Raw genomic sequence first — 25,635 nt, 5'->3', positions numbered from 1 at the left:
CGAGCCTGCCCTCCCTTGCATTATCCCCCCTCTCTTCCCCTTCTGCTCTATTCTGCTGTAAAGCCAGATACCCAATTTAATGTGTATGTCATTCCCTCCTGTAGCAGCAAGCACCCCAATGTTCCCAGGGTGGCTGCTAGCACAGGTTCTTGGATCTGCTTTGTTAAAGGAAAGCAACTCAAAATGGGTTAACAAGCTTATTTTAATCAGTTAGACATATATCGTTTACCTTGTTCAGGGGAAAGAGGTCAGCACCCCGAACTTCAAAGCATACAGGCAGAATTATCATGACAGAAACAGATCAAGTAGACAGATTTCCAAACTGTCCAACCATTACATCCATAACCCAGTCAACATCTGGGTTTCCACATCTGGGTTTTTCAAAGCCGGGGGACTCTCAACAATGGCTTCCCAGAATTCAGATCAAATCACAGAACACTTCTCAAAGTGAGTCCCAAAACAAAGCTACACATCAGGGCTTATATAGCCTTCTCTTGGCTCAGAAAATGTAACAACCTTTTGGACCCACTGGCCAATCAAAAAGTTTCTACTGAAAAACAAGCCTCCCACTACAGGCTTCAGGTGCATTTTAGCCTAGGGGCAGGGAAGATCTTCCAAATTTGCATTCCCATTACACCTCCCTAAGCCAAATTCAATGAGAATGAGGTTCACTCATTCCCTTTTGCCTTCTTATTCTTCCCCTCTTTTGTAACAATTTTCCCTTGCCTCTTCTATATGAGATAATTTACCCCATTCTGTCTCTCCCCATCTCCTCTCATTGTATTCCTCTCTCACATCTTAATTTCAGCTTTTAAGTATCATCACTTCCTATTCAATTGGTCCTGTGCCCTCTTTCTATATATACCTGTAGACATAAATACACACACTCACATATGTATTCATATGCCCATATATGCTCCTATATAAACATATATATATATGTGTGTGTGTGTGTGTGTGTGTGTGTGTGTATACACACACATTTCCATTCCCTTCAACTATTCTCAGAAAGAAAAAAGTTTTATAAGTTCTAATTATTGTTTTTACATATGGGGAAAAAAAGGATTTCAACTTTGATAAGTTCCTTATTATTTCTTTTCCCTGTTTAATTTCTCATGCTTCTCTTGCTTCTTGTATCTGAATGACAAATTTTCTATTCAACTCTGGTGTTTTCATCAAGAATGCTTGAAAGTCCTCTATTCCACTGAATAATTATATTTTCCCTGGAAACATGATACTCAGTTTTGCTGGGTAGGTGATTCTTGGTTTTAATCCCAGCTCCTTCGACCTCTGGAATATCATATTCCAAGCCCTTCTATCTCTCAGTGTAGAAGCTGCCAGGTACTGAGTTATCTTGATTGTGTTTCCACAATATTGAAATTGTTTCTTTCTGGCTGCTTGTAATATTTTCTCCTTGATTTGGGAACTCCAGAACCTGTCTATAATATTCCTAGGAGCTTCTTTTTGGGATCTTTTTCAGGAGTTGATCGGTGGATTGTTTCAACCTCTATTTTGTTCTCTGGTTCTAAAACATCAGGGCAATGTTCCTTGAAAATTTCTTGAAGGATGATTTCTAGATTCTTTTCTTGATTATGGATTTCAGGTCGTCCAATAATTTTTAGATTATCTCTCCTGGATCTATTTTCCAGGTCAGTGGTTTTTCCAATGAGATATTTCACATTGCCTTCCATTTTTTTCATTTTTTGGATCTGTTTAATATCTTGATTTCTCATAAAGTCACTAGCTTCCATTTGCTCCAATCTAATTCTGACAGGATGATTCTCTTCAATGAGCTTTTGAGATTCTTTTTCCATCTGAGAAATTTGGCTTTTTAAGGCATTCCTCTCCTCATTGCCTTTTTGAACCTCTTTTGCCATCTGAGTTAGTCTGTTCTTTAAGGTGTTATTTTCTTCAGTCAGGTTGTTGACTCATTTCATAATTTTCTGGCATGGTTCTCATTTCTCTTCCCAGTTTTTCTTCCACTTCTCTTATCTGGTTTTCAAAATCCTTTTTAAGCTCCTCTATGGCCTGTAACCACCTCATATTTTTCTTGGAATCTCTTGGTGCAGGAGTTCTGACTTCACTGTCTTCTGCCTGTCCCATGCTTTTATCCTTTTTGTACCCAAAATAGAAGTGTAAAGTTGGATTGCTCTGTTTTCTTTGCTTCATTTGCTTACTCATGTTGCCACTCAATTACTTTACTTTTCAGCCTTTTGTCACAGCAGGACTCTGCTACCAGAAATGGGAGCTTTATCCCAAATGCTGCGGTTTTCTCAGCTGTGGGAGGTGTTAGTTGGGTGCCCTCTCTGAAGCCTCCGCATGCTCTGGCACACTGCTCATGTACCCCAGGACCTCCACCCTAGACCACAATCCAGAAACAAGCAGGTCAAAGCAAGAATGATTATCCCTCAAACTGGTTACTTGGGCCCCTACAATCTGCAGACTAGGAGCTCTGAAGGAGCCACATGGCAGTGGCTGCACAGCCATGGAGCCTCAGCTGCTTCTTGCCCTGGCGGCAAAGGCCACATCACACTCCTGAATTCCCAGGTCCCAAAGTCCACACTGCACTGACCTCTTACTTTATCTTTGTCATCTATGGGTTGATAATCTGGGAACCGCCACAGCTGCTGGTGATCTGAAATCCTTCCAGCCGGCAGTTGGTCAGGCTTCCCTGAGGCTAAAACATCGGCTTAAGTAGGGCTTTGTTCAACTCCCAGAGCACTGCTCTGACCCCTTCCTGCTGGCCTCCTGGGCTGTCCTCAGTGGGAGGTTAGCTTTTCTGTGTCATTTTGTGGGTTCTGTAGCGCCAAAGTTTGTCTAGAGTCATTTTTTACATGAATTGGAGGAGGTGGGTGCTGGAGCTGCATGGAAGTCCTGTTTCTACTCCCCCTTTTTATATCTCTTTTGAGTCTTGTATTTGGAGATCAGATTTTCCTTTGGGCTCTGGCTTTTTCATCAGGATGGTCTGGAAGTTCCTTATTTGATTGAGTTACCATCTTCTTGCCTGAAAGATTATGCCCAACTTTGCTGGATAGTTGATCCTTGTTTGCAGTCCAAGCTCTTTTGTCTTATGAAATATCATATTCCAATCCTATAATTTTCTTTCTCCATTTTGTCTCTCCTCAATTTAGGTATCAGTACCTTATTTGGGTCATAAAAAGAATTTGATAGGACTCCTTCTTCTCCAATTTTCTCATATAGTTTGCAAAGTATTGGAATCAATTGTTCTTTAAATCTTTGGTAGAATTCACTCCTAATTCCATCTGGCCCTGGAGATTTTTTCCTAGGGATTTCATTTATGGTTTGTTCAATTTCTTTTTCTGAGATGGGGTTATTTAAGTAATTTACTTCCTCTTAAGTTAATCTGAGCACTTATATTTTTGTAAATATTCATCCATTTCCCTAAGATTGTCAGATTTATGGGTATATCATGGGACAAAATAATTCCTAATTATTGTTTTAATTTCCTCTTCATTGGAGGTAGATTCACCCTTTCCATTTTTGATGCTAGTAATTTGGTTTTCTTTCTTTTGTTTTATCTTATTAAGACCAATTTCCCTCATGAATACAGATGCAAAATTTTTAAATAAAATATTAGCAAAAAGACTACAGCAACTTATCATGAGAATCATACACTTTGATCAGGTAGGGTTTATTCCAGGAATGAAAGGATGGTTCAGTATTAGGAAAACTATCAGTATAATCGATCATATAAACAACAAAACTAGTAGAAAACATATGATTATATCAATAGATGCAGAAAAGGCTTTTGACAAAATATAACATCCATTCCTATTAAAAACACTAGGAAGTACAGTAAGTATTATATGTAACGGAGATAAGCTAGAAGCCTTTCCAATAAGATCAGGGGTAAAACAAAGTTGTCCACTATCATCCCTCTTATTCAATTTGGTACTAGAAATGTTAGTAGTAGGGTGGCTAGAAGGGCACAGTGAATAGAGCACCAGCCCTAGAGTCAGGAGGACCTGAGTTCAAATCCAACCTCAGACACTTAACACAAAAAACTAGCCATGTGACTTTGGGCAAGTCACTTAACCCCAATTGCCCTCCAAAAAAGTAGTAGCAATAAGAGAAGAAAAAGAAATTGAAGGAATCAAATTAGGCAAAGAAGAGACTAAGCTATCACTCTTTGCAGATGATATGATTATATCCTTAGAAAATCAAGTAATAAACTACTTGAGATGATAACTAAATTTAGCAAGTTTGCAGGATATAAAATAAACCCCACATAAATCCTCCAAATTCATATATATTTCTAACAAAAACCAATAATAACAGATAGAAAGATAAATTCCATTTAAAGTTACTGTGGACATTTTAAAATATTTGGGAATCTACCTGTCAAACAAAACTATATGAGCACCATTGCAAAACATTTTTCACACAAATATAGTCAGATCTAAATAATTGGAAAAACATCAATGGCTTGTCTCTAGGTCGAGCTAATATAATAAAAACAACAATTTTACCTGTATTGATTTACATATTTAGTGCCATACCAATCAATCTACCAAAAATTATTTTATAGAGCTAGAAAAAATAGTAACAGAATTCATTTGGAAGAACAAAAGATCCAGAAGAGCAAGGGAATCAATGAAAACAAATGCTAGGGAAGGTGGCCTAGCCATACTAAATTTTCATCTGTATTATAAAGCAGCAGTCATCAAAACTACATGGTACTGGCTGAGGAATAGAGTAATGGATCAGTGGAATAGATTAGGCACATGAGATATAGCATTCAATGACTATAGTAATCTACTGTTTGATAAATCCAAAGACCCCAGTTTCTAGGATAAGAACTCACTATTTGACAAAAAGTTCTGGAAAAACTGGAATATAGAATAGTGGAACCTGGGTATAGACCAATATCTTACACCATATACCAAAATCAAGTCTAAATGGGTACAAATCTAGGTATAAACACTGATATTGTAAGCAACGTGGGAGAGCAAGTAATAGTTTATCTGACATATTTATGGAGAAGGGAAGACCTTATGACCAAACTAGAGTTAGAGAGCATTATGAAATGCAAAATGAATTATTATGATTACATTAAATTGAAAATTTTCTGTACAAACAAAGCCAATGTAACCAAGATTAGGAGGGAAGTGGAAAATTAGGAAAGAATTTTTACAACCAATGTCTCTTGGTGCATATATGTTTAGTATTGATATTATTTCATTGTCTATGGTATCTTTTAACAAGATGTAGTTTCCTTCATTACATCTTTTCATTACATCTATTATTTACTTTTGTTTTGTCTGAGATCAGGATTGCTACCTCTCCTTTTTCTTTTTTTTTTTCAACTGAAGTATAATATAATATGCTCCAGTCTTTTACCTTTATTCTCTCCACTTCAAATGTGCTTCTTGTAAACAACAGATTGTAGGATTCTATTTTTTAATCCACTCTGCTCTCTGCTTTTGTTTTATGTAAAAGTTCATCACATTCACATTCACAGTTATACTTACTGTGTCTTTTTCCCCATCCTATTTTGTCCCCCATTTATGCTTTTCTCACTTCTTCCTTACCCTTCTCATCAGTGTTTTTCTTATGACCACCACCTCCCTCAATATCCCCTCCCTTCTATTGGCCCCCCTTCCTTTCCTTTCCCCTTTTCCCTCCTACTTCCTATAGGGTAAGATTGATTTCTATACCCAACTGAGTGCGTATGTTATTCCTTCTTTCAGCCAAATCTGATGAGAGTAAGGTTCAAATATATTTGCCTCCCTCCCTTCTTTCCATCTACTGCAATAGGTCTTTTCACCTCTTCATGGGATGTAATTTACCCTTTCTGCCTCGTCCTTTCCTCTTCTCCCAGTACAATCCTTTTTATCACCGCTTAATTAATTTTTATCATCACTTTAATAGTCAATTTATACTCACATCCTCTGTCTATGTATACCCCCTTCTAAATATCATCATAATAATAAAGTTCTCAAGAGTTACAAGTATTCTCTTCCCATACAGGGATGAAAAGAATTTAACCCTATTGAATAGCAAGAGTTATTTTTTTTCTTTCCTGTTTACCTTTTTGTGCACTTCTTGAGAACTGTATTTGAAGATCAAATTTTCTGTTCAGCTCTGTTTGTTTGTTTTTCATTAAGGAAGTCCCCTATTTCATTGAATGTCCATCTCTTCCACTAAAAGTGGCTCAGTTTTTCTGGGTAGTTGACTTTTTGTTGTAGTTAAAGATCTCCAGCTGTATTGTTGAGGTGGGGCTTGCCATTGGCTTGCTGCCATGCTTTCTGTACTGGAATGCACTACCCTTTTACCTGAGTTAAATGAAAATTTCTTGCCTATCTTCCAAGTTTCCTGGGTTAGGGGTGGCTAGATGGTGCAGTGAGTAAAGCACCCACCCTGGAGTCAGGAGCACCTGGGTTCGGATCCAGCCTCAGACACTTCACACACACACACACACACACACACACACACACACACACACACACACAACCTAGCCGTGTAACCTTGGGCAAGTTATTTAACCCCAGTTGCCCTCCAAAAGGAAAAAAAAAGTTTCCTGGGTTAAAAGACTATTCCACCTCATCTTTCCACTGGCTTTGCTGCTCCAGAATTTTCCTGGAGCACTACTTTCTGGGTTTTCAGAGGTCAACACAGGAGAATGACAGTGATTTACTGCTTATTCCTCCATCTTGGCTCTTGGAAGTACTTTTTTAACTTTCTAAACTTCTTATGAATTACTCACCTCATGCTATCATCCAGTCATTCTGGTCTCTTGATATTTCTTGGACATGATGTTCCCTCTTCACTCTTTGTGTCACTGTACTTGTCTCCCACTTCTGGAATGTTTTCCAAGTTCAGCTCCATTTCTTAGAAACTCAAGATTTGTTTAAAATTCTGTTCAAGGCCCACCTTCTTCAAGAGGCCTTTCATCTTCCTTCTAGCTGTTCATATCTTCCCCTCTGCTTCCTTTTATTTACTTTATACATATTCCACATATGATTAAATATATGTATTACATATGCATACATGTATTATGAGTGTACACACATGTATAAACACATAATACATATATGTGTATATGTGTGTATATGTATGTTTGCTCTCTTGTTATAAGTTCCTTGAGACCAGAGACTTTTTTTGATCTTGTCTTTGTAACCCCAGAGCTTAGCACAGAGCCTGTGCATTTACTAAATGCTTAATGAATAACTGATTGATTAATTAGAAAATAGAACATAAAATAGATAAAATAGAAAGGATCTTTGAAATCACCTGGCCTAATCCCCTAATCATGTACATGAGAAACCTGAACCCTAGAGAAGGAAAATGATTTCCTTAAATAGGCCAGTCAGAGATCAGGGAAGTATCTAATCTTTTTTTTTTTTTTAAGCTAAGTATCCGAGCCCAGATTTGATCCCCAGGTCATCCCACACTCTTACTCATTGAGCCATCTGGCCTTCCCTAAGCAATTGAGGTTAAGTAACTTTCTCAAGGTTACATGGCCAGGTATTTCTGGGTGGGTAATGGAAGTAGCTAATCTTTAGTTAACCTTATAGTGAATTCAGAACAGAACATCTAGATAATTAGAGAGGATCCTTCCTAATAGAGAGAGTTGGAACTTTAATTTTTTCCACAGAAGAATAAAGTCATATTTTACTGATCAATGTCTTTTCCAAGAGAAAACTCTCTAATAAAGGCACTCAAATATATTACTTAAAAACAAAATAAAACAAACAAAAAAAGAAAATGAATTAAATATGTGAATTACAAAGGCAATCTTTCTTAAAAATTAAAGTGTCTCCAGAATGTGTTTGGCTCTTTTAAAATTAAGAAGGAAGCAAAAATAGGAGAACTCACTATGTATAGGATCTTACTGATATTAACATTATTCTTTTTTTTCTGTTATGCTTTTGTTTTTTGAGATAAGTAGCATATTTTTTATATCTCTAATTTCTGATCCTGGAATATGACTTTTAAAATACTCACCCAGGTGACTGGAACTTCAGCAGATCTCTTCATTTAGAAGTCCATTACAATTAGATATATTCTATAGTCAAGTTTTAGGGAGATCAGGGATATTTTACCCTCAGAAATGGCTATAGTTCATTAACTATTAAAGCATATATTATAGGTAAAAAGTGTACTGTACATCACAGACCTCAAATAAATATTCTGCAGCAGTATTGTGCATACTTCAAAGGATAAATCATTTATTGGGGAAAATGGGTCATTCTAAGGAGAGATCCATCACCTCTGATCAGCTCAATGCAATATTTTATTAGCTATATCAAGCCAAAGAATGTTAGTTAGCACTTGGAGGGACTCTAGTACACAATGTGAAAACATACATCATACAACATTAGACCCAGAAGAGATCTTAGGGAACATTTAGTCCAACTCCTTCATTTCTCAGAGGGGGAAATTAAGGCACCAAGCTATGGTCAACAACACTCAGTTTTCAAGCCAGGGTAATAAAGTAGATTCCCTGATCTCCATTTCAGTATTTAATACTACTATCTTGGGAAAAACAGATTTACAAATTAACTAATGTGTTGAGAATGATCCTCTGAGCCAAATTTCACAGAACCCCATGGATGGAATGATTTTTGACTTGTTCAAGGAATCATAAATTAAGAAGCACCTTTAAGCAGAGCAGGGACAATACCTGTGTGTAAAGCAGACAAGCATGAAAAAAAATATTTTACTTTGTGTTGCTGTTAACCAAAGACTGAAACATCAATGGAACCTCTTTCTGTAGCAAATCCTCTGTGAAGTCAATATGACGTTATTGGTATGAGATATGTTTTTAAATAGAAAACACTATGACTTTGCAAAGAGCAATGACTTTAGAATCAAAGGACAAAGGTTCAATATATGTTCTGTTGCGTATTGTTTTTTTCATCTAGGGCAAGAAATTTCATATAGCTAGACCTGATTTCTCACTTAGAAGACAAAGGTGTTGAACTTAACAATGTGTATACACATTTTTCTTCACAATACTAGAAAATCCCACTGGCCAATATATGTAGATACTGATTCAGGATGGGTAAATTCATTGGTTTGGGTTTCAGATACAAAATTTGGAAGAAACAATAAATAATATTTTGTTTAGGGCTGGCTAGGTGACACAGTGAATAAAGCACCAACCCTGGAGTCAGAACAACCTGAGTTCAAATCCGGCCTCATACACTTTACACTTACTAGCTGTGTGACCTTGAGCAAGTCACTTAATATAACTGCTCTGCCTTCCCCCTCCAAAAAATATAATATTTTGTTTAAATACCTATTTAGCAGACAAGAAACTGAGACTTTAGAGAGAAGTGACTTGTCCAAAGTCACAGAACTAATGAATTTGATGAGAGGCCCTTTGGACTCCAACATCAGTCTAAGTCCTTCTGACTAGTCAGACAGATAATAAACATTTATTAAGCATGTCCTATGTACTTATGGATTGTGTTAAGTGCTAGAGAGAAAAAGAAAGGCAAAAGACAGTGCCTACCCTCGAGTAGAACAAGGATGACTTGGCATAAGGACACAAGGAGAGGAAGACACTTACTCAGTGCAACAGTGAAAGGGAGAATTACTGGATAGAAGTAATAAAGAAGTAGTTTTCAGTTTAATTGAAAAACCTAAGAGTCTGGGCTCCCACATCACTATTTCAGTAGAGGCTAGATAATTTCCTGCAAAGAGAAATACTTTATGGGAGATTCCTTCAGTGGGTGGGAGGTTGGAATTGATTATCTCTACGATTCCTTTCAGGTCTATAATACAATGAATCAAAAGCCTATTTTCTTTTAGCTCAATCTATTGTACATAATTCAAGTAAAGAAAGTATGTCCAACTACAAGAGAAATAGGTGGGCAAAGATGGAAAAGGAGAGAGAGAACAAAGGGAGAGTTAAAAGAAAGGGGGGAGAGAGAGAGGGAGATAGAGAAAGAGACAGACAGAGACAGAGCCTGGAGATCCTAAAGCTCTCAACACCTGGGAATATGATTCATAACTGTGGGCTATGGAGAGAAAGAGGTATGTCTGCATCAGGGGGTCTCATTATGTCTGCAGAGGAGTGTCATAATTTTACTACAAAGGCTCATCTTACCTGGGAAATCTAGCCCTAAATGAGAGAAGGGTATGAAGCTAGTAAGAAAACCATAGTCTAGCCAGAGACTCAATTTTGGAGCTCAGAGAACAAAATATTCCATAAGGACTGAGTCAAGAAATCATCACAGAAAGGCGGGACCATAAACTGAGACAGAACCAAGAAATTCAGAGTAGCAAATGTTGAAGATGATTTCCCACTGCCAATGCTCTTTCAATTGCCCTTTTTCATTGGCTGGCACAACATAGTTTGGAGGCCCCCAAAAAGGGATCGTATTTTCATTGGCCAGAGAAAATGACACATTGTGCCAGCCCTGTAGGACTCTACTTAAAAACAAAACAAAACAAACAAAATAATCAGTGGAAAAAATCACTTAAGGCATATATTTACATGTTTTACAAGCTGATGGGGATATTTTATTTTTGATAAAGGATATTTCTAGGCCTAGTCAAATCTTTCCCACAGACTATAGATTATGCCACCATCTCTTGAGACCTACTTTCCAAATATGGATCTTGTGAAATGGAAAACAGGTAGATTTAATTGAATCTTTCTGCAAGCAAATCACATAATGAACAAACCTACTGAAGCCTAGGGGAGGAAAACACATGTTCAGATTATTAGGATACCTCTAGTCTTTTTTAAAGATCATATTTCTTCTACTTTCTCCCTCCTGGATATAAGGCATTTTTTATTTTTTGTGATGTCTGGAATGGAGCAGGCAGACATTAACATTCATTAAAATGGATTAAAAGTGGCCTTCAATTTAGGTCATTAATTTGAAGCCCTCAAAACTAGAGGACAATGTGGTCAATGGGAAAGAAAACCTCCCGAATGAAAAAAAAACTGTTATAAGGCATTTCAGCTGAGAAGCTGGATCCTGGCTTAACTGGACACATGCATTTTCATCAAAGAGATTCATGATCTCATAAATGTAAAAGAAAAATCAACAAATTCAAATTAGTTATTATTATTACAATAATAATGATAATAAACCTGGGGGTGTGTGGAAGGAATTAGAACTTTGCTGTCAATGAAAGCCAAATGAATCACCACAAAATTATAAGTCCATTTTTAAGTTTTATTTTTGCATTCTGATTGTCTGGTTTATATATTTTCCTATGAAATGTACCATGCTCTCTGGGTTGGACTCTCCCCTCCATCCAGCCAAGAAATACATAAAAAGCTCAGCTGAAAAATAAATATGGGTATGGGGGAAGAGAGTTAAGAAAGAGGATACTACTGGGAAAGGAATACTCAAAAGAAAATAAACTTTGATCCTATAGTGGGGAATAAAAAAGGAGGAGCGGGGGTGAAGAAGTAGATCTAAGGGTATGCCTAAGATTGCCACTTATAAATCTTAAGGATGATTGAGGATTGGGGCACTTAGGTGACACAGTGAATAGAGCACCTGGCCTGGAGTCAGGAGGACCTGAGTTCAAATTCTGCCTCAGACACAACACAAAAAACTGTCTGTATGACCTTGGGCACCCCCAATTGCCCTATATTGTCCCCTCCAAAAACAAAAAAAAAATAATGGTTGAACAAATTTTGGTATATGAATGTAATGAAATTACTTCATTTCTTTAATATTAAAATGTATATGAATGTAATGAAATTACTTAATTCCTTTAATATTAAAAGAGACAATTTTAAAGAAAATTGTGAAGACATATATGAACTAATTAATACCAATATAATGATGAGTAAAAATGGGAAGAAACATACAAAAAGAATGATTTAAAACACAATTTTCAAAGAATTTAAGAACTCTGATCAATGCAATGATCAACTATGCCTCCACAGGACCTATGACAAACTATGCTAGCCTCATCCTGAGAGAGATGTGAAGAACACAAAGTACTGAAAATGACATTTTTGGATGTGCCTTTATGTGCAATTATCTTGCTTGGGTATGACTGTTATAGTGTTCTTTCTTTCTTTCTCTCTTTCTTTCCTTCTTTCCTCCTTTCTTTCTTTTCCTCCTTTCTTTCCTTCTTTCCTTCTTTCTTTTCCTCCTTTTCTTTCTTTCTTTCTTTCTTTCTTTCTTTCTTTCTTTCTTTCTTTCTTTCTTTCTTTCTTTCTTCCTTTCTTTCTTCCTTTCTTTCTTCTGTCTCCCTCTGCTCCCCCCTTTCCTTCTTTTCTTCTTTCTTTTTTGTTAATGGGGAGATTGCGGGGGAAGAGTCAGAAAGCAGGACATTTAGCAAAAATTAAAACAAAAAAGTATCTTTAAAGCATCTTAAAATGTTCCAGAATGCAAAAAAATGGAAGTTCAGAAAAAAGAAGAAATGTTCAATAGAGTTTAAGTAATATGTAGAATGTATTATATACATAAAAAAACCCTCTGAAATGGAGATTTACAATTTAATAGAGAATCATGTTTTTGTGTTATGCTCTGAATGTGGAAATGTGTGTTCTTTTTTTTAGTGCTAAAGTTCAAATTAAAAAAAAATTTTAAAGCATTCAGAGCATGAATCAGTACAGACTCAGTGGGGTGTGATTCCTCAGGTGTAAAAGTTGCAATCCTTCTTTATGTAGCATTTGTGAATTGTAAAAACCACCTAGGGGCAATATCAAGTCAACCTTGTTTTTATTTTTGACTAACAATCCAGTATATCTCAAAGGAAAATAAAAAAAGGAGAAAATCACAAAAAGGAGACTGGGACCCTCTTTTCTTTCTAGAGAGAGCCAATATTTGAATGTCAGGCAAGGTGAATACTTGTAGGTGATCATTTCCCTTTCTCAGAGAGAGAGAGAGACAGAGACAGAGAACAAGAGAAAAATAGAGACACAGAGAGAGAAAGAAAGAAAGGAACACAGGTGGAGAATACAGGTGAAAAATCTCACCTGGAATAGCCCAAGAGGTGGAGACAGATTGTTTTGTGAATTTTTTGTTTGTTTGTTTGACTGTACATTTTTGCTAATAAGAAAAATAAAAAGAAGTAAGTTAGCCAAACACTATAATTATACACAGGATAGGAATATATCAAGTTTATACTAAATGGTTTAAAAAATATCTTGCTCTCTAAAAAAAATTTAGAGCTACAGAACCCAAAAAGAGAGACAGAGTGAGAGAAAGAAACAAATCTCTTACTGAAGGCAGCCTGGCAGGTCAACAGGAAGGGTGTAACATATGGGGCTGGCAGCCCAGTCCAGCTCCATGTGCAGTTTTAGCCCCAGGGTGGCCCTGACCAGCAGCAGCCTGAGAAGACTTCAGGAGAATTAATCACCAGCAGCTGTGGTGATTTCCAGGGTTCTAAACCCATAAATGCCAAAGATAAAGTAAAAGGTCAGTCTGAAAATCTTCTGGAAGAGGGGGTCAGGAGAGCATGGTCTGGCTCCTGTCCCCAGGGTGAGAAGAGGTGGTGGTGAGGCAGCTGTACCACATGGCTGACTTTGGAGCTCCTGGCCTGCAGATTGTAAGGGGACCAAGCAACCATTCAGAGGGTAATCACTCTTGCTTTGACCTGCTTAGATCTGGATCACAGTCTTGAATGGAGGTTCTGGGGTGTGTGGCCAGGTACCAGAGCCTATGGGGGCTACAGAGAGGGAGTCCTCCTAAATTCTCTGGAGCTGAGAAAACACCAGCAATTTGGGACAAAGCTCTCTCCATTCTGAATGCAGGGTTCTACTGTGGCAAAGAGTTCAAAAGTAAAGTGATTGACTGGCAACATGAGCAAGCAAAGTAAACACAATACTACCATAAATTCCTTTTTCTGAGACAAAAAGGATTAAAGCATGGAACAGGAGGAAGACAATGAAGTCAGAAGTCCTGCATCAAAAGCTCCCAAGAAAAATATAAATTGGTTGCAGGCCATGGAAGAACTCAAGAAGGATTTTGAAAACCAAGTAAGAGAACTGGAGGAAAAATTGGTAAGAGAAATGAGAATGATGCAAGAAAATCAAGAAAAGGGAGTCAACAGCCTGACTGAAGAAAATAACACCTTAAAAAATAGACTTACTCAAATGGAAAAAGAGACCCAAAAAGCCAATGAGGAGAAGAATGCCTTAAAAAGCTGAATTTGCCAGATGGAAAAGGAGTTTCAAAAATTCACTGAAGAGAATAATTTCTTCAAAATTAGATTGGAGCAAATGGAAGCTAATGACTTTATGGGAAATCAAGATACTATAAGACAGATCCAAAAAAATGAAAGAGTAGAAGGCAATGTGAAATATTTTATTAAGAAATCCACTGACCTGGAAAATAGATCCAGGAGAGATAATTTTAAAATTATTGGACTACCTGAAAGCCACAATCAAAAAAAGAGCCTAGACACCATCTTTCAAGAAATTATGAAGCAAAATTGCCCTGATATTCTAGAAGCAGAGGGCAAAATCAAAATTGAAAGAATTTACCAATCACCTCTTGAAAAAGATCAGAAAAAGAAAACTCCTTGGAATATTATAGCCAAATTCCAGAGTTCCCAGGTCAAGGAGAAAATACTACAAGCAGTCACAAAGAAACAATTTGAGTATTGTGGAAACACAATCAGGATAACACAAGACCTAGCAGCTTCTACATTAAGGGATCAAAGGGCTTGGGATATGATATTCCAGAGGTCAAAGGAGCTAGGATTAAAACCAAGAATCACTTATCCAGCAAAACTGAGTTTAATGCTTCAGGGGAAAATATGGTTATTCAACGAAATAGAGGATTTTCAAACGTTCATGATGAAAAAACCAGAGTGGAACACAGAATGTGACTTTCAAATACAAGAAGCAAGAGAAGCATGAGAAGGTAAACAGGGAAAAGAAATCATTAGGAACTTATAAAAGTTGAACTATTTACATTCCTACATGTAAAAATGATAATTGTAACTCATAAGACTTTTCTCAGTATGAGGATAGTTGAAGGGAACATATGTATACATGTATACATACACATATATGTATGTGTACATATATGTATAGAAGGATATAGATGTGTATAAATATATATATGTGAGGGTGTGCATATGTATGTACATGTATACATTGACAGAGGGCACAAAACGAGTTGAATATGAAGGTATGTTATCTAAAAAATAAAATTAAGAGGTGAGAGAGGAATATATTGGGAGGAGAAAGGGAAAGAGAGCTTAGGGTAAATTATATAAAAGAGGCAAGAGAAACTGTTACAATGGAGCGGAAGAGCAGGATGGTGAAAGGGAATGGGACAACTTTATTCTCATTGAATTTGGCTTAAGGAGGGAATGACATACACACTCAATTGGGTATCTTACCCTACAGGAAAATGGGGGGAAGAGGATAAGAGGGAGGACGATAGAAGGGAGGGAAGATTGGGGGAGAGGGTAGTTAGAAGCAAGCACTTTTGAAAAGGGACAGGGTGAAAGGTGAAAATAGAATAAATGGGGGGTGGGATAGGATAGAGGGAAATATAGTTTGGCTTTCACAATATACCTACTATGGGAATGTTTTGAGTAACTACACATATATAACCTATGTTGAATTGCTTGTCTTCACAGTGGGGGTGGGTGAAGAGGGAAGAAGGGGAAAAATCTGGAACTCAAAGTTTTAAAAACAAATGTATATAAAAAAAATCTTTGCAAGAGATAATAGTCCTAACTAACTAATCAAAAATAGCAATTTGATCATTTTTAGGGGGCAAATTCAACTTCCCTACTGAACTGGATTCCATCTTACCTCCAATCATTCCCATGGATTTGCTCTCTCAAAGGTCTCTATTGATATTTTGATTACTAAATCCAAGGATATTCTCTTTGTATTGTTTGGTATCTTTTGACCTGTGATACTGTAATGGGAATGGGAAGATATTCCCTGTCTCTTAATAGACCTAAGGGAATTTGAAATCTTCCCTTCCCCCTAATGGTCAAAAATGTAATCACATCCAGCCTGCAGTAGGAGGAGTTTGCTGAAGGTTGGAGCAGAGCCCACAGGAAGCTGGGAGTCAGAGCAGTTAGAATTGGAGGGAGGAGAAGCGCAAAAGAGACAGCTAGGCTTGGGAGTGTTTATTTGTGGGAATGCTAAAGGATGGGGTGGTTCCCTGCTGTGCTATGGTGTATTCACTTCTTTGTTGCTGTGATGCATTTGACTTTCTGGTGTTGGCATATGACTTTCTGGTTGGGGGATTCAGTTTTCTTTTGTCTGAATAAATGTTTTGCTTCTGTCTTCTATATAGAGTCTGCTATATTTTGCAATTCAGATCTTTGTCAGCATATTCATAGTCGCTGCTGGTGCTATGACTATTGCATTAGTGCTACAGATACTATGGTTAAATTTTTTTCCCCCTAAAACTTTCCATTTCTTTGTATTCTCTGATAGTGCTTTAACTGATTCTCACTTTTCTAGATATTCTTCTGTAAACTTTAAGGATTACTTACCTCTCATTTCTCCCTTCTACCTTCCCCATTACACACACACACACACACACACACACACACACACACGTGTCCATTCTCCAAAGCTCTATCAATGAACCTTTTTCCTTTTCTGACTTTGTATTCTACTTTAACAATCTGAGTTACTGTCACAATTTCAAAGATTGCTTCGATATCAGTTAGTCAATACATAATTTTTAAACACCTATCGTGTGCATGGGCTTGTGCTAAACTCCGAGGACACAAAGAAGGGGAAAATATAGGCCCTGCCCTTGAAAAGATTGCAATTTAACGAGAGAGACAGCTTGCAAACACCTATGTACAAACAAGTTATACACAGGATAAAAATAGGAAATAATCAAGAGAGATAGAGGACTGCAATTAAGAGGAGTGGGCAGACTTCCTTAGCAGATGGAATTTTAGTTGTTTTAAAGGAAGCCTGGCAGTTAAGTAGTTGGTATAGAGGAGAAAAAGTATTTCAGGCATGGAGAACAACTAGAAAGAATGTCCAGAGCCAAGAGCTGAAGTGTCTTGTTTGTGAAACAGTCAGCAGGTCCATGACACAAGATCAAAGACGATATACTGGGGAGTAAGGTGTAAGAAGACTGGGGGCGGCCAGGTAGCACGGCGAGTAAGAGCACCAGCTCCAGTATAGGGATGGCATGTGGATTGAATCCGGGCTCCGACACTTATTACCCACCCAGAAACACCTGGCCGTGTAACCTTGAGCAAGTTACTTAACCCCAATTGCTTTAAAAAAAAAAAAAAGATGTAAGAAGACTGGAAAGGTAGGATTGGGCTAGATTATTAAAGAATTAGTGATGGAATGGAGGATGGATGGTAGGGATAGAACTGAGACAGGCAGACTCACCAGGAGGCTATTGAAATAATCCAGGCATATAATGATGAGGGCCTGCACTGGAACAGAAGCAGTGTCAGACAAAAAAGGGGGATGTTCTGGAGATGTTGCAATTGTAACACTTCAAAATCTAGTTTTTCTTCCAATGTCCCTATCTTTGCTGATGGCTCTACAGTTCTTCCAATAACCCAAGGTCTGAAATTTCAGAAACATACTTGGCTCTTCCTTGTCCTTTACTACCTTCAATCCAATCAGCTGCCAGATGCTGCTAATACTACCTTTGCCATACATCTGCCTTCTACACCTTTCCCTCTATTCACATTGTTCTTACCCTAGTTCAGTCCTGCTTCATTACCTCTTGCCAGACTATTATTGAAAGAGCCTCCTAAGGGATCTCCCATCTCTTTTTCCTCTTCAACCCATTCCATCCATCACATTTTCACCAGAGCTTTCTTCTTCATGCACAGTTCTGATCATGTAAATCCCATGCTCAAAAAATTCTAAAATATACACTTTTTTTCTACTCAACACATTTTTGTAATCAAAGCATAAATAATTTGTCTTCAATTTATATTATTCTTACATAATCTATTATGCTACATGCAAAGCAGGCAACTCAACAAGTCCCAAAACAGTAACAGTTTTTGCCTGTTTCTATGCCTTTACTCATCTTATTCATAGGATACTATTTTTTAATCAAAGAGGGATCTTATATGTCATTTAATCTAATTCTTTCATTTTATAGATAAAGAAGCCTTAGTTTCCCAGAAAAATTAAATGATGTTCTCAATGTTGTCCATGTAGTAACTATCAGAGTTGGTATTTGATCCCTGTTCTGTTGTCATTCCCTCTGTTACTCCTTCAAATGACTCCCCTGGTCTACCAGTCTAATAACTCTATGAAAAAAAGGAAATGAAGTTAGTTTGGCATGGGCTACTTTGATGAAGTCATCCTGTCTTTTATTAATCATTGCCTGCTTTTGTAAATAGCAACATAGCATTTCTTCCCTTTATTTGAAACCTTTAATGTTAATCTTTTGTTTTATAGCAAATATTACCCCTCCTATAATCAGCAAGTTATCCCTTATAATTAATATTAAAAAACAAATAGAAGAGTTCAAAAAGAAGCAACACATCAGTCACATCTAAGACTCTATATATTATTCTACACTCATAGTGCCTCCAGTGAATAGTTGGGAAAACATACACTTCTTGCCCTTCATGGACAATGGGTGTGAAAGGCGTATTAGTAGTCATGTGAGGGAAAAATGTCCAGAAAAGGGCTTAGATTCCTTCCCAAACGAGGAAGAAGTAATTTTATCTCATACTCATGTGAATTCCTGGAACATAGGGGTTCAAAAACACAATCCTGCAAAACTGAAAAAAATCTTGACTTTACATCTGATAGAGTTGCAACTCTCAAAATGTAATCTGAGGAATCCTGGGATGCTCAAGACCCTTTCAAAGGGCTTATTTTCTAGAACAGTCACATAAAATACACACTATGGGAAAGCAGGGGCTATCAGAGACTTAAGATATGGGATATCAACACTAGGAGTTTAAGGATTAGGGGAGGGAGGGAATATATTTACTATCAAATTGGCATTTATGGGGTTAGTATGCATTTCTGACTAGCACACTTGGTTCTTAAAATGTTCTTGTGGTTCCAGGGTTATCAGCTAGTTCTTTTTTCTAACTTTGTAATCCACTGTCTAATCTGACTCCTATTCACATCTGGCTCTGCCTTCAATGGGTTCCTCCACCTCCTACCTTGTCCCACTAATCACCTAGAAATCATTGGCCCTGTCTGCTGATGTTGGTTCATAAAGCATCAATATTCCTTATGCTTTTTTTTTTCTCTCCCAAAAGTCTTACTGACAGAATTTTTATACATGCCCACCCTACAAGAGTCAAATTACTCTAGTACTGCACAGAATCTTCTAGCCCATCTTCTCTGTGTGTATGCCTACCACATGTATTGTAGAACTCTACCAAGAAAACAGTAAGCTACTATCCTTAGCATATAACTGGCAAATTAGCGCTTTTTTTTAGAAGAAGAGAAATTAATTCTCCATTTCTGTGACATTTTCCCCCATTCTTCACAGTTCTCTATGATCTTTCTCTTTCTCTTGATACCATTCATTTTTACATCATATTTGTTTCCAAATAGATTGCATTCCCACCACACACAATGAATGTTTCCTTTTAATAAAGATTGAAAAATAAAAACAATTCATCAAAACCAGCCTACACAGTAGTATCAGTTAGTAATACATGTGACATTCCTTGACCTATTCTTTCAATTCTTTAATGAAGGAATTGATTTTCTTATATCTTCTTTTTTCTTTGTTTATTTAGTATTTTGTTTTCCTCAGTTACATTTAAAAAACAATTTTTTAACATTTTTAAAATTTTGAGTTCCAAATTCTCTTCTTTGCTCCCTCTCCACCCATTAAGAAGGCAAGCAATTTTATATAGGTTATATATGTGTGATCATATAATTTCCATAATAGTCATGTTGTAAAAGAAAACAGACAAAAAAAATTCAGGAAAAATAAAGAAAGTTTAAAAATGCATATTTCAATCTGTATTCAGACACTACCAGCTCTTTCCAGATAGGAATAAAATTTTTCATCATAAGTCTTTCAGAATTGTCTCGGATCACTGCATTGCTGAAATAGCTAAGTCATTCATTACTGATTATCTTACAATATTGTTGTTATTTTGTACACAGAACATTTCACTTTGCATCAGCTCCTGTAAGTCTTTTCAGGTTTTTCTTAGAGTATCCTGCTCATCATTTCTTTTTTTTTTTTTTTTAGGATTAGGAATCTTTATTGAAGGAAGAGGTGCTGCCCAGGCTGGCCCCAGAGCCTGCCCAGTGTGAAAATAGCCAAGTTCTCCATCTCCATAGAGATGGTCACCCTCCTCAAGCACAGTTTAGGCCTTTTCCGACACACAGCAGGCAGAGGAGAAAACTCACCAGCTTTTGCTCCTGAGGTGGCACAGCCATTGGTGCCCCCAGAACGGATTCAGCCTTCACCATCACTGTCTTCAGCTAATACTGGGTTGGGCTCAGAGAGGGGCTCAGAGGGGCCAATACAGAGCCAAAGGACAGGGAACGGAACGGAACTTTTTTAGGGGAGGGGTCCCAGGCACCACATTAGGGTCTGCCTCCTCTTCATCTGACACAGGGGAGGGACTCTGGGGAGCCACAACTTGCCCATCACACACAGTAGTTTCCATGGCGATCATGTAAGAGTCAATGTCGTTGGCAACGTTGTCCAGGTGTGTCGTGCTGTGAGGCCCCTGACCAGGCTGACAAGGCTCCTGAGAGCAGAGGTCAGGCTCAGCTAGGACAAAATGCCCATCTAGCAGCGAATCCTCGATGGTGAAGATGGCCGGCCTGCCAGGAGCATCAAAGTGGGTGTTGAGGGGCAGGTTAGCAGATTCGGCAGAACTCAGGAGGCCCTGGAACTCTTTGAGGCAGAAGGTGATGGACGCGCCCTCCTGGGCCTGCAGCTGCTGGAACTCGTCCTCGCTGAGGCTCATCTCTGTCATCATGGCCCTGGCGGCATCTGGGAGAGGAAGCAGGGCCTCTGTCCCAGCCTTCCGGCCCCCAGCAGGAGCCCAACTGCCCCCCAGGCCCACAGCCCCCTCGCCTGCGTCCTCCTCCAGGTAGCTCCGGAAGACCACGCGGGGGCACCGGCTCACGCCCAGCGTCACCTCCGCCAGCGCGGGGCGAAGGGCTCCACGGCCTCCATCCAAACCCAGGACGGGGCGCGCAGCACGTGCGGACACTGCTCAGGGTCGAAGACGTCCCGGAGGGACTCGCACTCCTGGAAGGGCAGGTTGTGGGTCTTGGTCACACCGTGCTTGCAGTGCAGCTGGATGACCAGGCGGCTGCTCTCGGGGCTCAGGGTGATGCAGCGGCGCTCCACGGTCTTCTCCAGCGCCGCCAGCGAGCGGAACACGGACAGGAAGGACTTCATGAGGACCTTGCAGCAGGGTGGCTGCGCCTGCCGGGGCCGGGCCGCCTGGTAGTGCTGGAAGAAGAGCGGGGCGAAGAGGAAGCATGCTAAGGCCTGCGACATGCGTTCACCGTGCACAGCGACAGCCCGTCCTCCAGCGGCTCCAGGTACAGCTCGTCTCCGACGCGCCACAGCAAGTGCGTGGCCTTCCCCAACACCGCACATGTCCCCTGTCACAAGGCACTTCATGTCTCCCGGCCCAGCCTTCACCCGCCCTAGGCCGTCCCGGGCCCCAGCACCGAGGGCCGGCTCCCTTCCCATGCGCAGGGCCTCGTGCCGGCCTGAGCCCTCCTCTCCCTCTCCTGCTCATCATTTCTTATAGCACAATAGTATTCTATCACAATCACATACCACAATTTCTTAAGTCATTCCCCAATCGATAAACTGTAGCACAAAGGACCCTATCATACCCAGGATGGCTGCAAGCACAGGTTCTTTGATCTGCTTTTCTAAAGGAATGCAACTCAAAAAGGGGTTAAAGAATCTTACTTTAATCAAACATATATCACTTACCTAGTTCAGAGGAAAAAGTCGGCACCCTGAACTTCAAAGAATACAAACAGAAGTTACAAGAGACAGAGAAAATAACACAATTCAGCAAACCAACATTCAAGGCTTCTAGCTGTCTGACCATTACATGCATACAGTTAGTTACCAAAGAGAGAAGCACCAATATCTGGGTTTTCAAAGCCAGGGGGCTGCCCAGAGTCTCATCTGGCCAAATCATATAACTCTTCCCATAAGTGAGCCCCAAAGCAAAAACCTCCCATCTGAGGTATATATAGCCTTCTCCAGGGTCACAGAATATCACAACCCTTATGACCCACTGCTTAATTACAAAGTAACAAGCTATGGGCTTCCTGAAAAACAAACCTCCCCTAAGCAGGCTTCTCCACCCTTCATCAAACTCCTCCCACCACAGTCTCCATGTGACCAAATTCATCCTATTATTGGGTAGATTACATTTTCAAAGCACAGAAGGTATTCAGATTCCATTAGGCTTATTAAGAGGCAGGGAAGATCTTCAAATTTCCCTACCATTACATGGGTATCCCCTCAATTTCCAATTCTTTGCTACCAGAAAAGAGCTGCTATAAATATTTTTGTACATGTGGGTCTTCTCCTTTTTTTAAATCTCTTTTTGGATATTGACCTAGTAGTGGTATTGCTAGACCAAAGGGTATGCATGTTTTTATAGCCCTTTGAACATAGTTCCAAATTGCTCTGCAGATCTCCCTCAACAATGCATTAATGTCTTATTTTTCCCATGTCCCTTTCAACATTTGTAAGTTTCCATTTCTGCCCTATTATACAATCTAATTGTTTTTATTTATATTTCTCCAATAAATAGCAAGTCAGAGCATTTTTTCATATGGCTATAGATAGCTTTGATTATTTCATCTGAAAACTATTCATATCTTTTTATCATTTATCAGTTGGGGAATGACTCTTATTTTTATAAATTTTATAAATTTGACTCAGCTATATGTCTGAGAAACAAGGCCTTTATCAGAGAAACTTGCTTCAAATTTTTACAAAGTTACTATTTCTAACTGTATTTCTTTCCTAATTTATTCTATTCTCTCTCTCTTTTCACTCTTCTCTAGATTCTGATTTGTTCATTATAACTGCATAGCATTCAATATTTTTTATTATTCTTTTCATTTACAATGTTAAAAATAATTGTTCTTTCGTTGGCCCTGATAATTTTCTTTCATCTATTCTTAAAACTTTTCTTGCGCTTTCCCCCTCCCCAAATTCTTCTTTTTGTTTTGTTTTGCTTTGTATTTTGTAGGAAATAGCATTATACTATAGTCATGCACAATTTATTCAGTATTTAACTATTCCCCAATTGATAAGTACCTTCTTTGATTCTAATGCTTTGCTACCACGAAAAATACTACAATGAATATTTTCATAAATGTAGTACTTTTCTTTAATATTTGTGGGATCTCTTTGAGGATGTGTGCTTAGCAGCAAGATGTCTCAGTAAATAATATAGCCATAATCGTTATCAACAATTTAGTTATTGTTTAAATAATTTTTCCACAACTTGCCTCTCCATCAACAAACAACAGTAGCTTTTTGCTACATTTAGAATAAAATTAAAATTCTTTGGCCTGCAAATCTTTTCACAACATGGCTCCCTCCTATCTTTCCAGCATTTTCATTCATTACTGCCCTACACACAAACTACAATCTAGATATTCTGGTCTACTAATTGTCCCATACACACAACACTGCATTTCCCATATTTGCACTTTGTCATATGGTATTCGGGACTCTACCTGAGTCACTGCTATGAGAAGATTGGATAGGACTCCCACAACCAAATTGTGAAGTACAAGTCAGAAAGGTCCCTTGTGGTACTCACCCCAAGTACACCATATGAGTCAGGTATAGCAGTATCAAGGGGAAGCTGTAAATATTTGAGTAGTCACATGTAATTTCATAAAGCTTGTCTCTTGTTATCTTTCTTCCTCCTTATTAATTCTACTTTAATTATTTCCTATTTTTCATATTTTTTTCCCTGAGTTTTTGGATTGGAGAATCTTGCAGAAAACAACTGTCGTTCCATCTTGCTCTATATGTGCACTCTAGAGATTTTCAAAAATTCCTTATAATCACAGAAGTCAGATTTGTCAATGTTTTTGTTGTTTTTATTTTTTGTGTGTGTTTGTGTGTGGTTGTTTTTTGTTTTTTTTTAGTACTGAGACATGTAGATTAAGGTATTTGCCCAAGATCACACAGTGTCTAAAACTGAAATTGAACTCAGATCTTCATGCTTCTAGATCCAGTGCTAGATCTTCCATGGCATCTTGAAAGGTAGTTTTACAGGCCTGGTGACTTGAACTCAACAAGGATAGTTAATTGTTCTTTTATTGTCACTTTAATCTTAGATTAAAATTATTTGTTTGTAATGTTTTCAATTCCAAGATTCTTCTACTTGGACTTAGTAATAATAACAGTTTTAATAACTAATAGCATAGTTCTTTAAAGAATGAGAAATATGGGGTGGCTAGGTGGCGCAGTGAGTAAAGTTCTGGCCCCAGAGTCAGGAGGACCCTAGTTCGTATCTGGCCTCAGACACTTAGCACAAAAAAAACTAGCCATGTGACCTTGGGCAAGTTACTTAACCCTAATTGCCCTCCAAAAGGCAAAAAAAAAAAAGAATGAGAAATACTTTAATTTTGCTATCTAATTATAGTTATACTATCTAATTAATAATACTACCTAACTTTATACTCACAACTATTCTGAAGGGAAGGTATTATTATCCTTATTTTATAGCTGTAGTATACAGTGTAATTTACTTGCCAAGGGTCACATAGAGTTAATTATAATTGAATTCAGATCTCCCTGCTTCTATGTCCAGTGCTTAATCCTCCATGTAACCTTGGAAGAATGGACAAAAACAAATAACAGTTGAATACCTAGTTTAGCCTTCTTACTCTTGTCCATTATCATCATTTTATCCACCACAAGTCACCCCCTTCCTCACCTTTATCTTTCATCATCCTCTTACTCCCACCATAATTAAAGATCACATCTTTGTTGCCTTTAATATTCCTTACTTTGCTTAATTCATTCTAGGTTCTAACATTAATTCCTGCTATATTTTTTTTTTAGTTTCAGTTCTACAATAATTTTTTTCTTTTAAAATTTTTCTAATTAATAAAAACAAATATTTTCTCTTTTACTTCCTCCACTGGGGGAAAAAAGAAAAAAAACAACAAAATCCTTTTAATAAAAATGCATAAAGTCAATTAAATTTTTTAATCACCCATGTCCAAAAATTTTGTTTTGTCCTACATCTTGATTCTTCTGCCTTTCCACCAGAAAGTGATTATCATGTTTCAACACTGATCCTCTGTAATTGAGGTTGGTCACTATGTTGATTAGAGTCTTAAGTCTTTCGAAGTGAGTTGTCGTTATAATTTTCTTTTCAACTGTATGTATTATTCTCTTGTTTTGTTCACCTCACTCTTCAGTGATTCATTCAAGTCTTCCCAGGTTTCCCTAAAACTTTCCAAATGATACTTTCTGATAATATAATAGTATTCTATATCCTTAATATACTACAATTGGTTCAGTCATTCATTACAAAAGTCTAGTTTCTAGTTCTTTTCTGCTCCCCAAATAAGTGCTATAAATATGTTTGGTTATTTTTTTTTAATTTATCTAAAATATATTGAAGTAGAAGGTGGCAGTACAAGGGAGGGCCCAACTATGTAGGCAGTGAAGCTAAAATGTGGTGATGTCATACACCATTCTTTTTAGCTAACCACTTTTTTTTTTCTTTTTCAAGAATAATTTCTAGTTTTGTTTC

General features: G+C 37.9%; 1 pseudogene; it reads right to left on the bottom strand.

Annotated features, from left to right (window-relative positions):
- Positions 1–20,080: 20,080 nt before the first annotated feature.
- Positions 20,081–21,494, bottom strand: LOC138155739 (cell cycle checkpoint control protein RAD9A-like; annotated as a pseudogene).
- Between the last annotated feature and the right edge of the window lie 4,141 nt (positions 21,495–25,635).

The sequence above is a fragment of the Petaurus breviceps genome, unplaced genomic scaffold (assembly GCF_028583685.1).
Source record: "Petaurus breviceps papuanus isolate PSGF00001 unplaced genomic scaffold, PetGlider_PUasm1.0 98, whole genome shotgun sequence".
In the NCBI taxonomy this organism is placed as follows: domain Eukaryota; kingdom Metazoa; phylum Chordata; class Mammalia; order Diprotodontia; family Petauridae; genus Petaurus; species Petaurus breviceps.
Note: the sequence above shows the minus strand (reverse complement) of the source record. Positions and strands in the feature narration are given on the sequence as shown.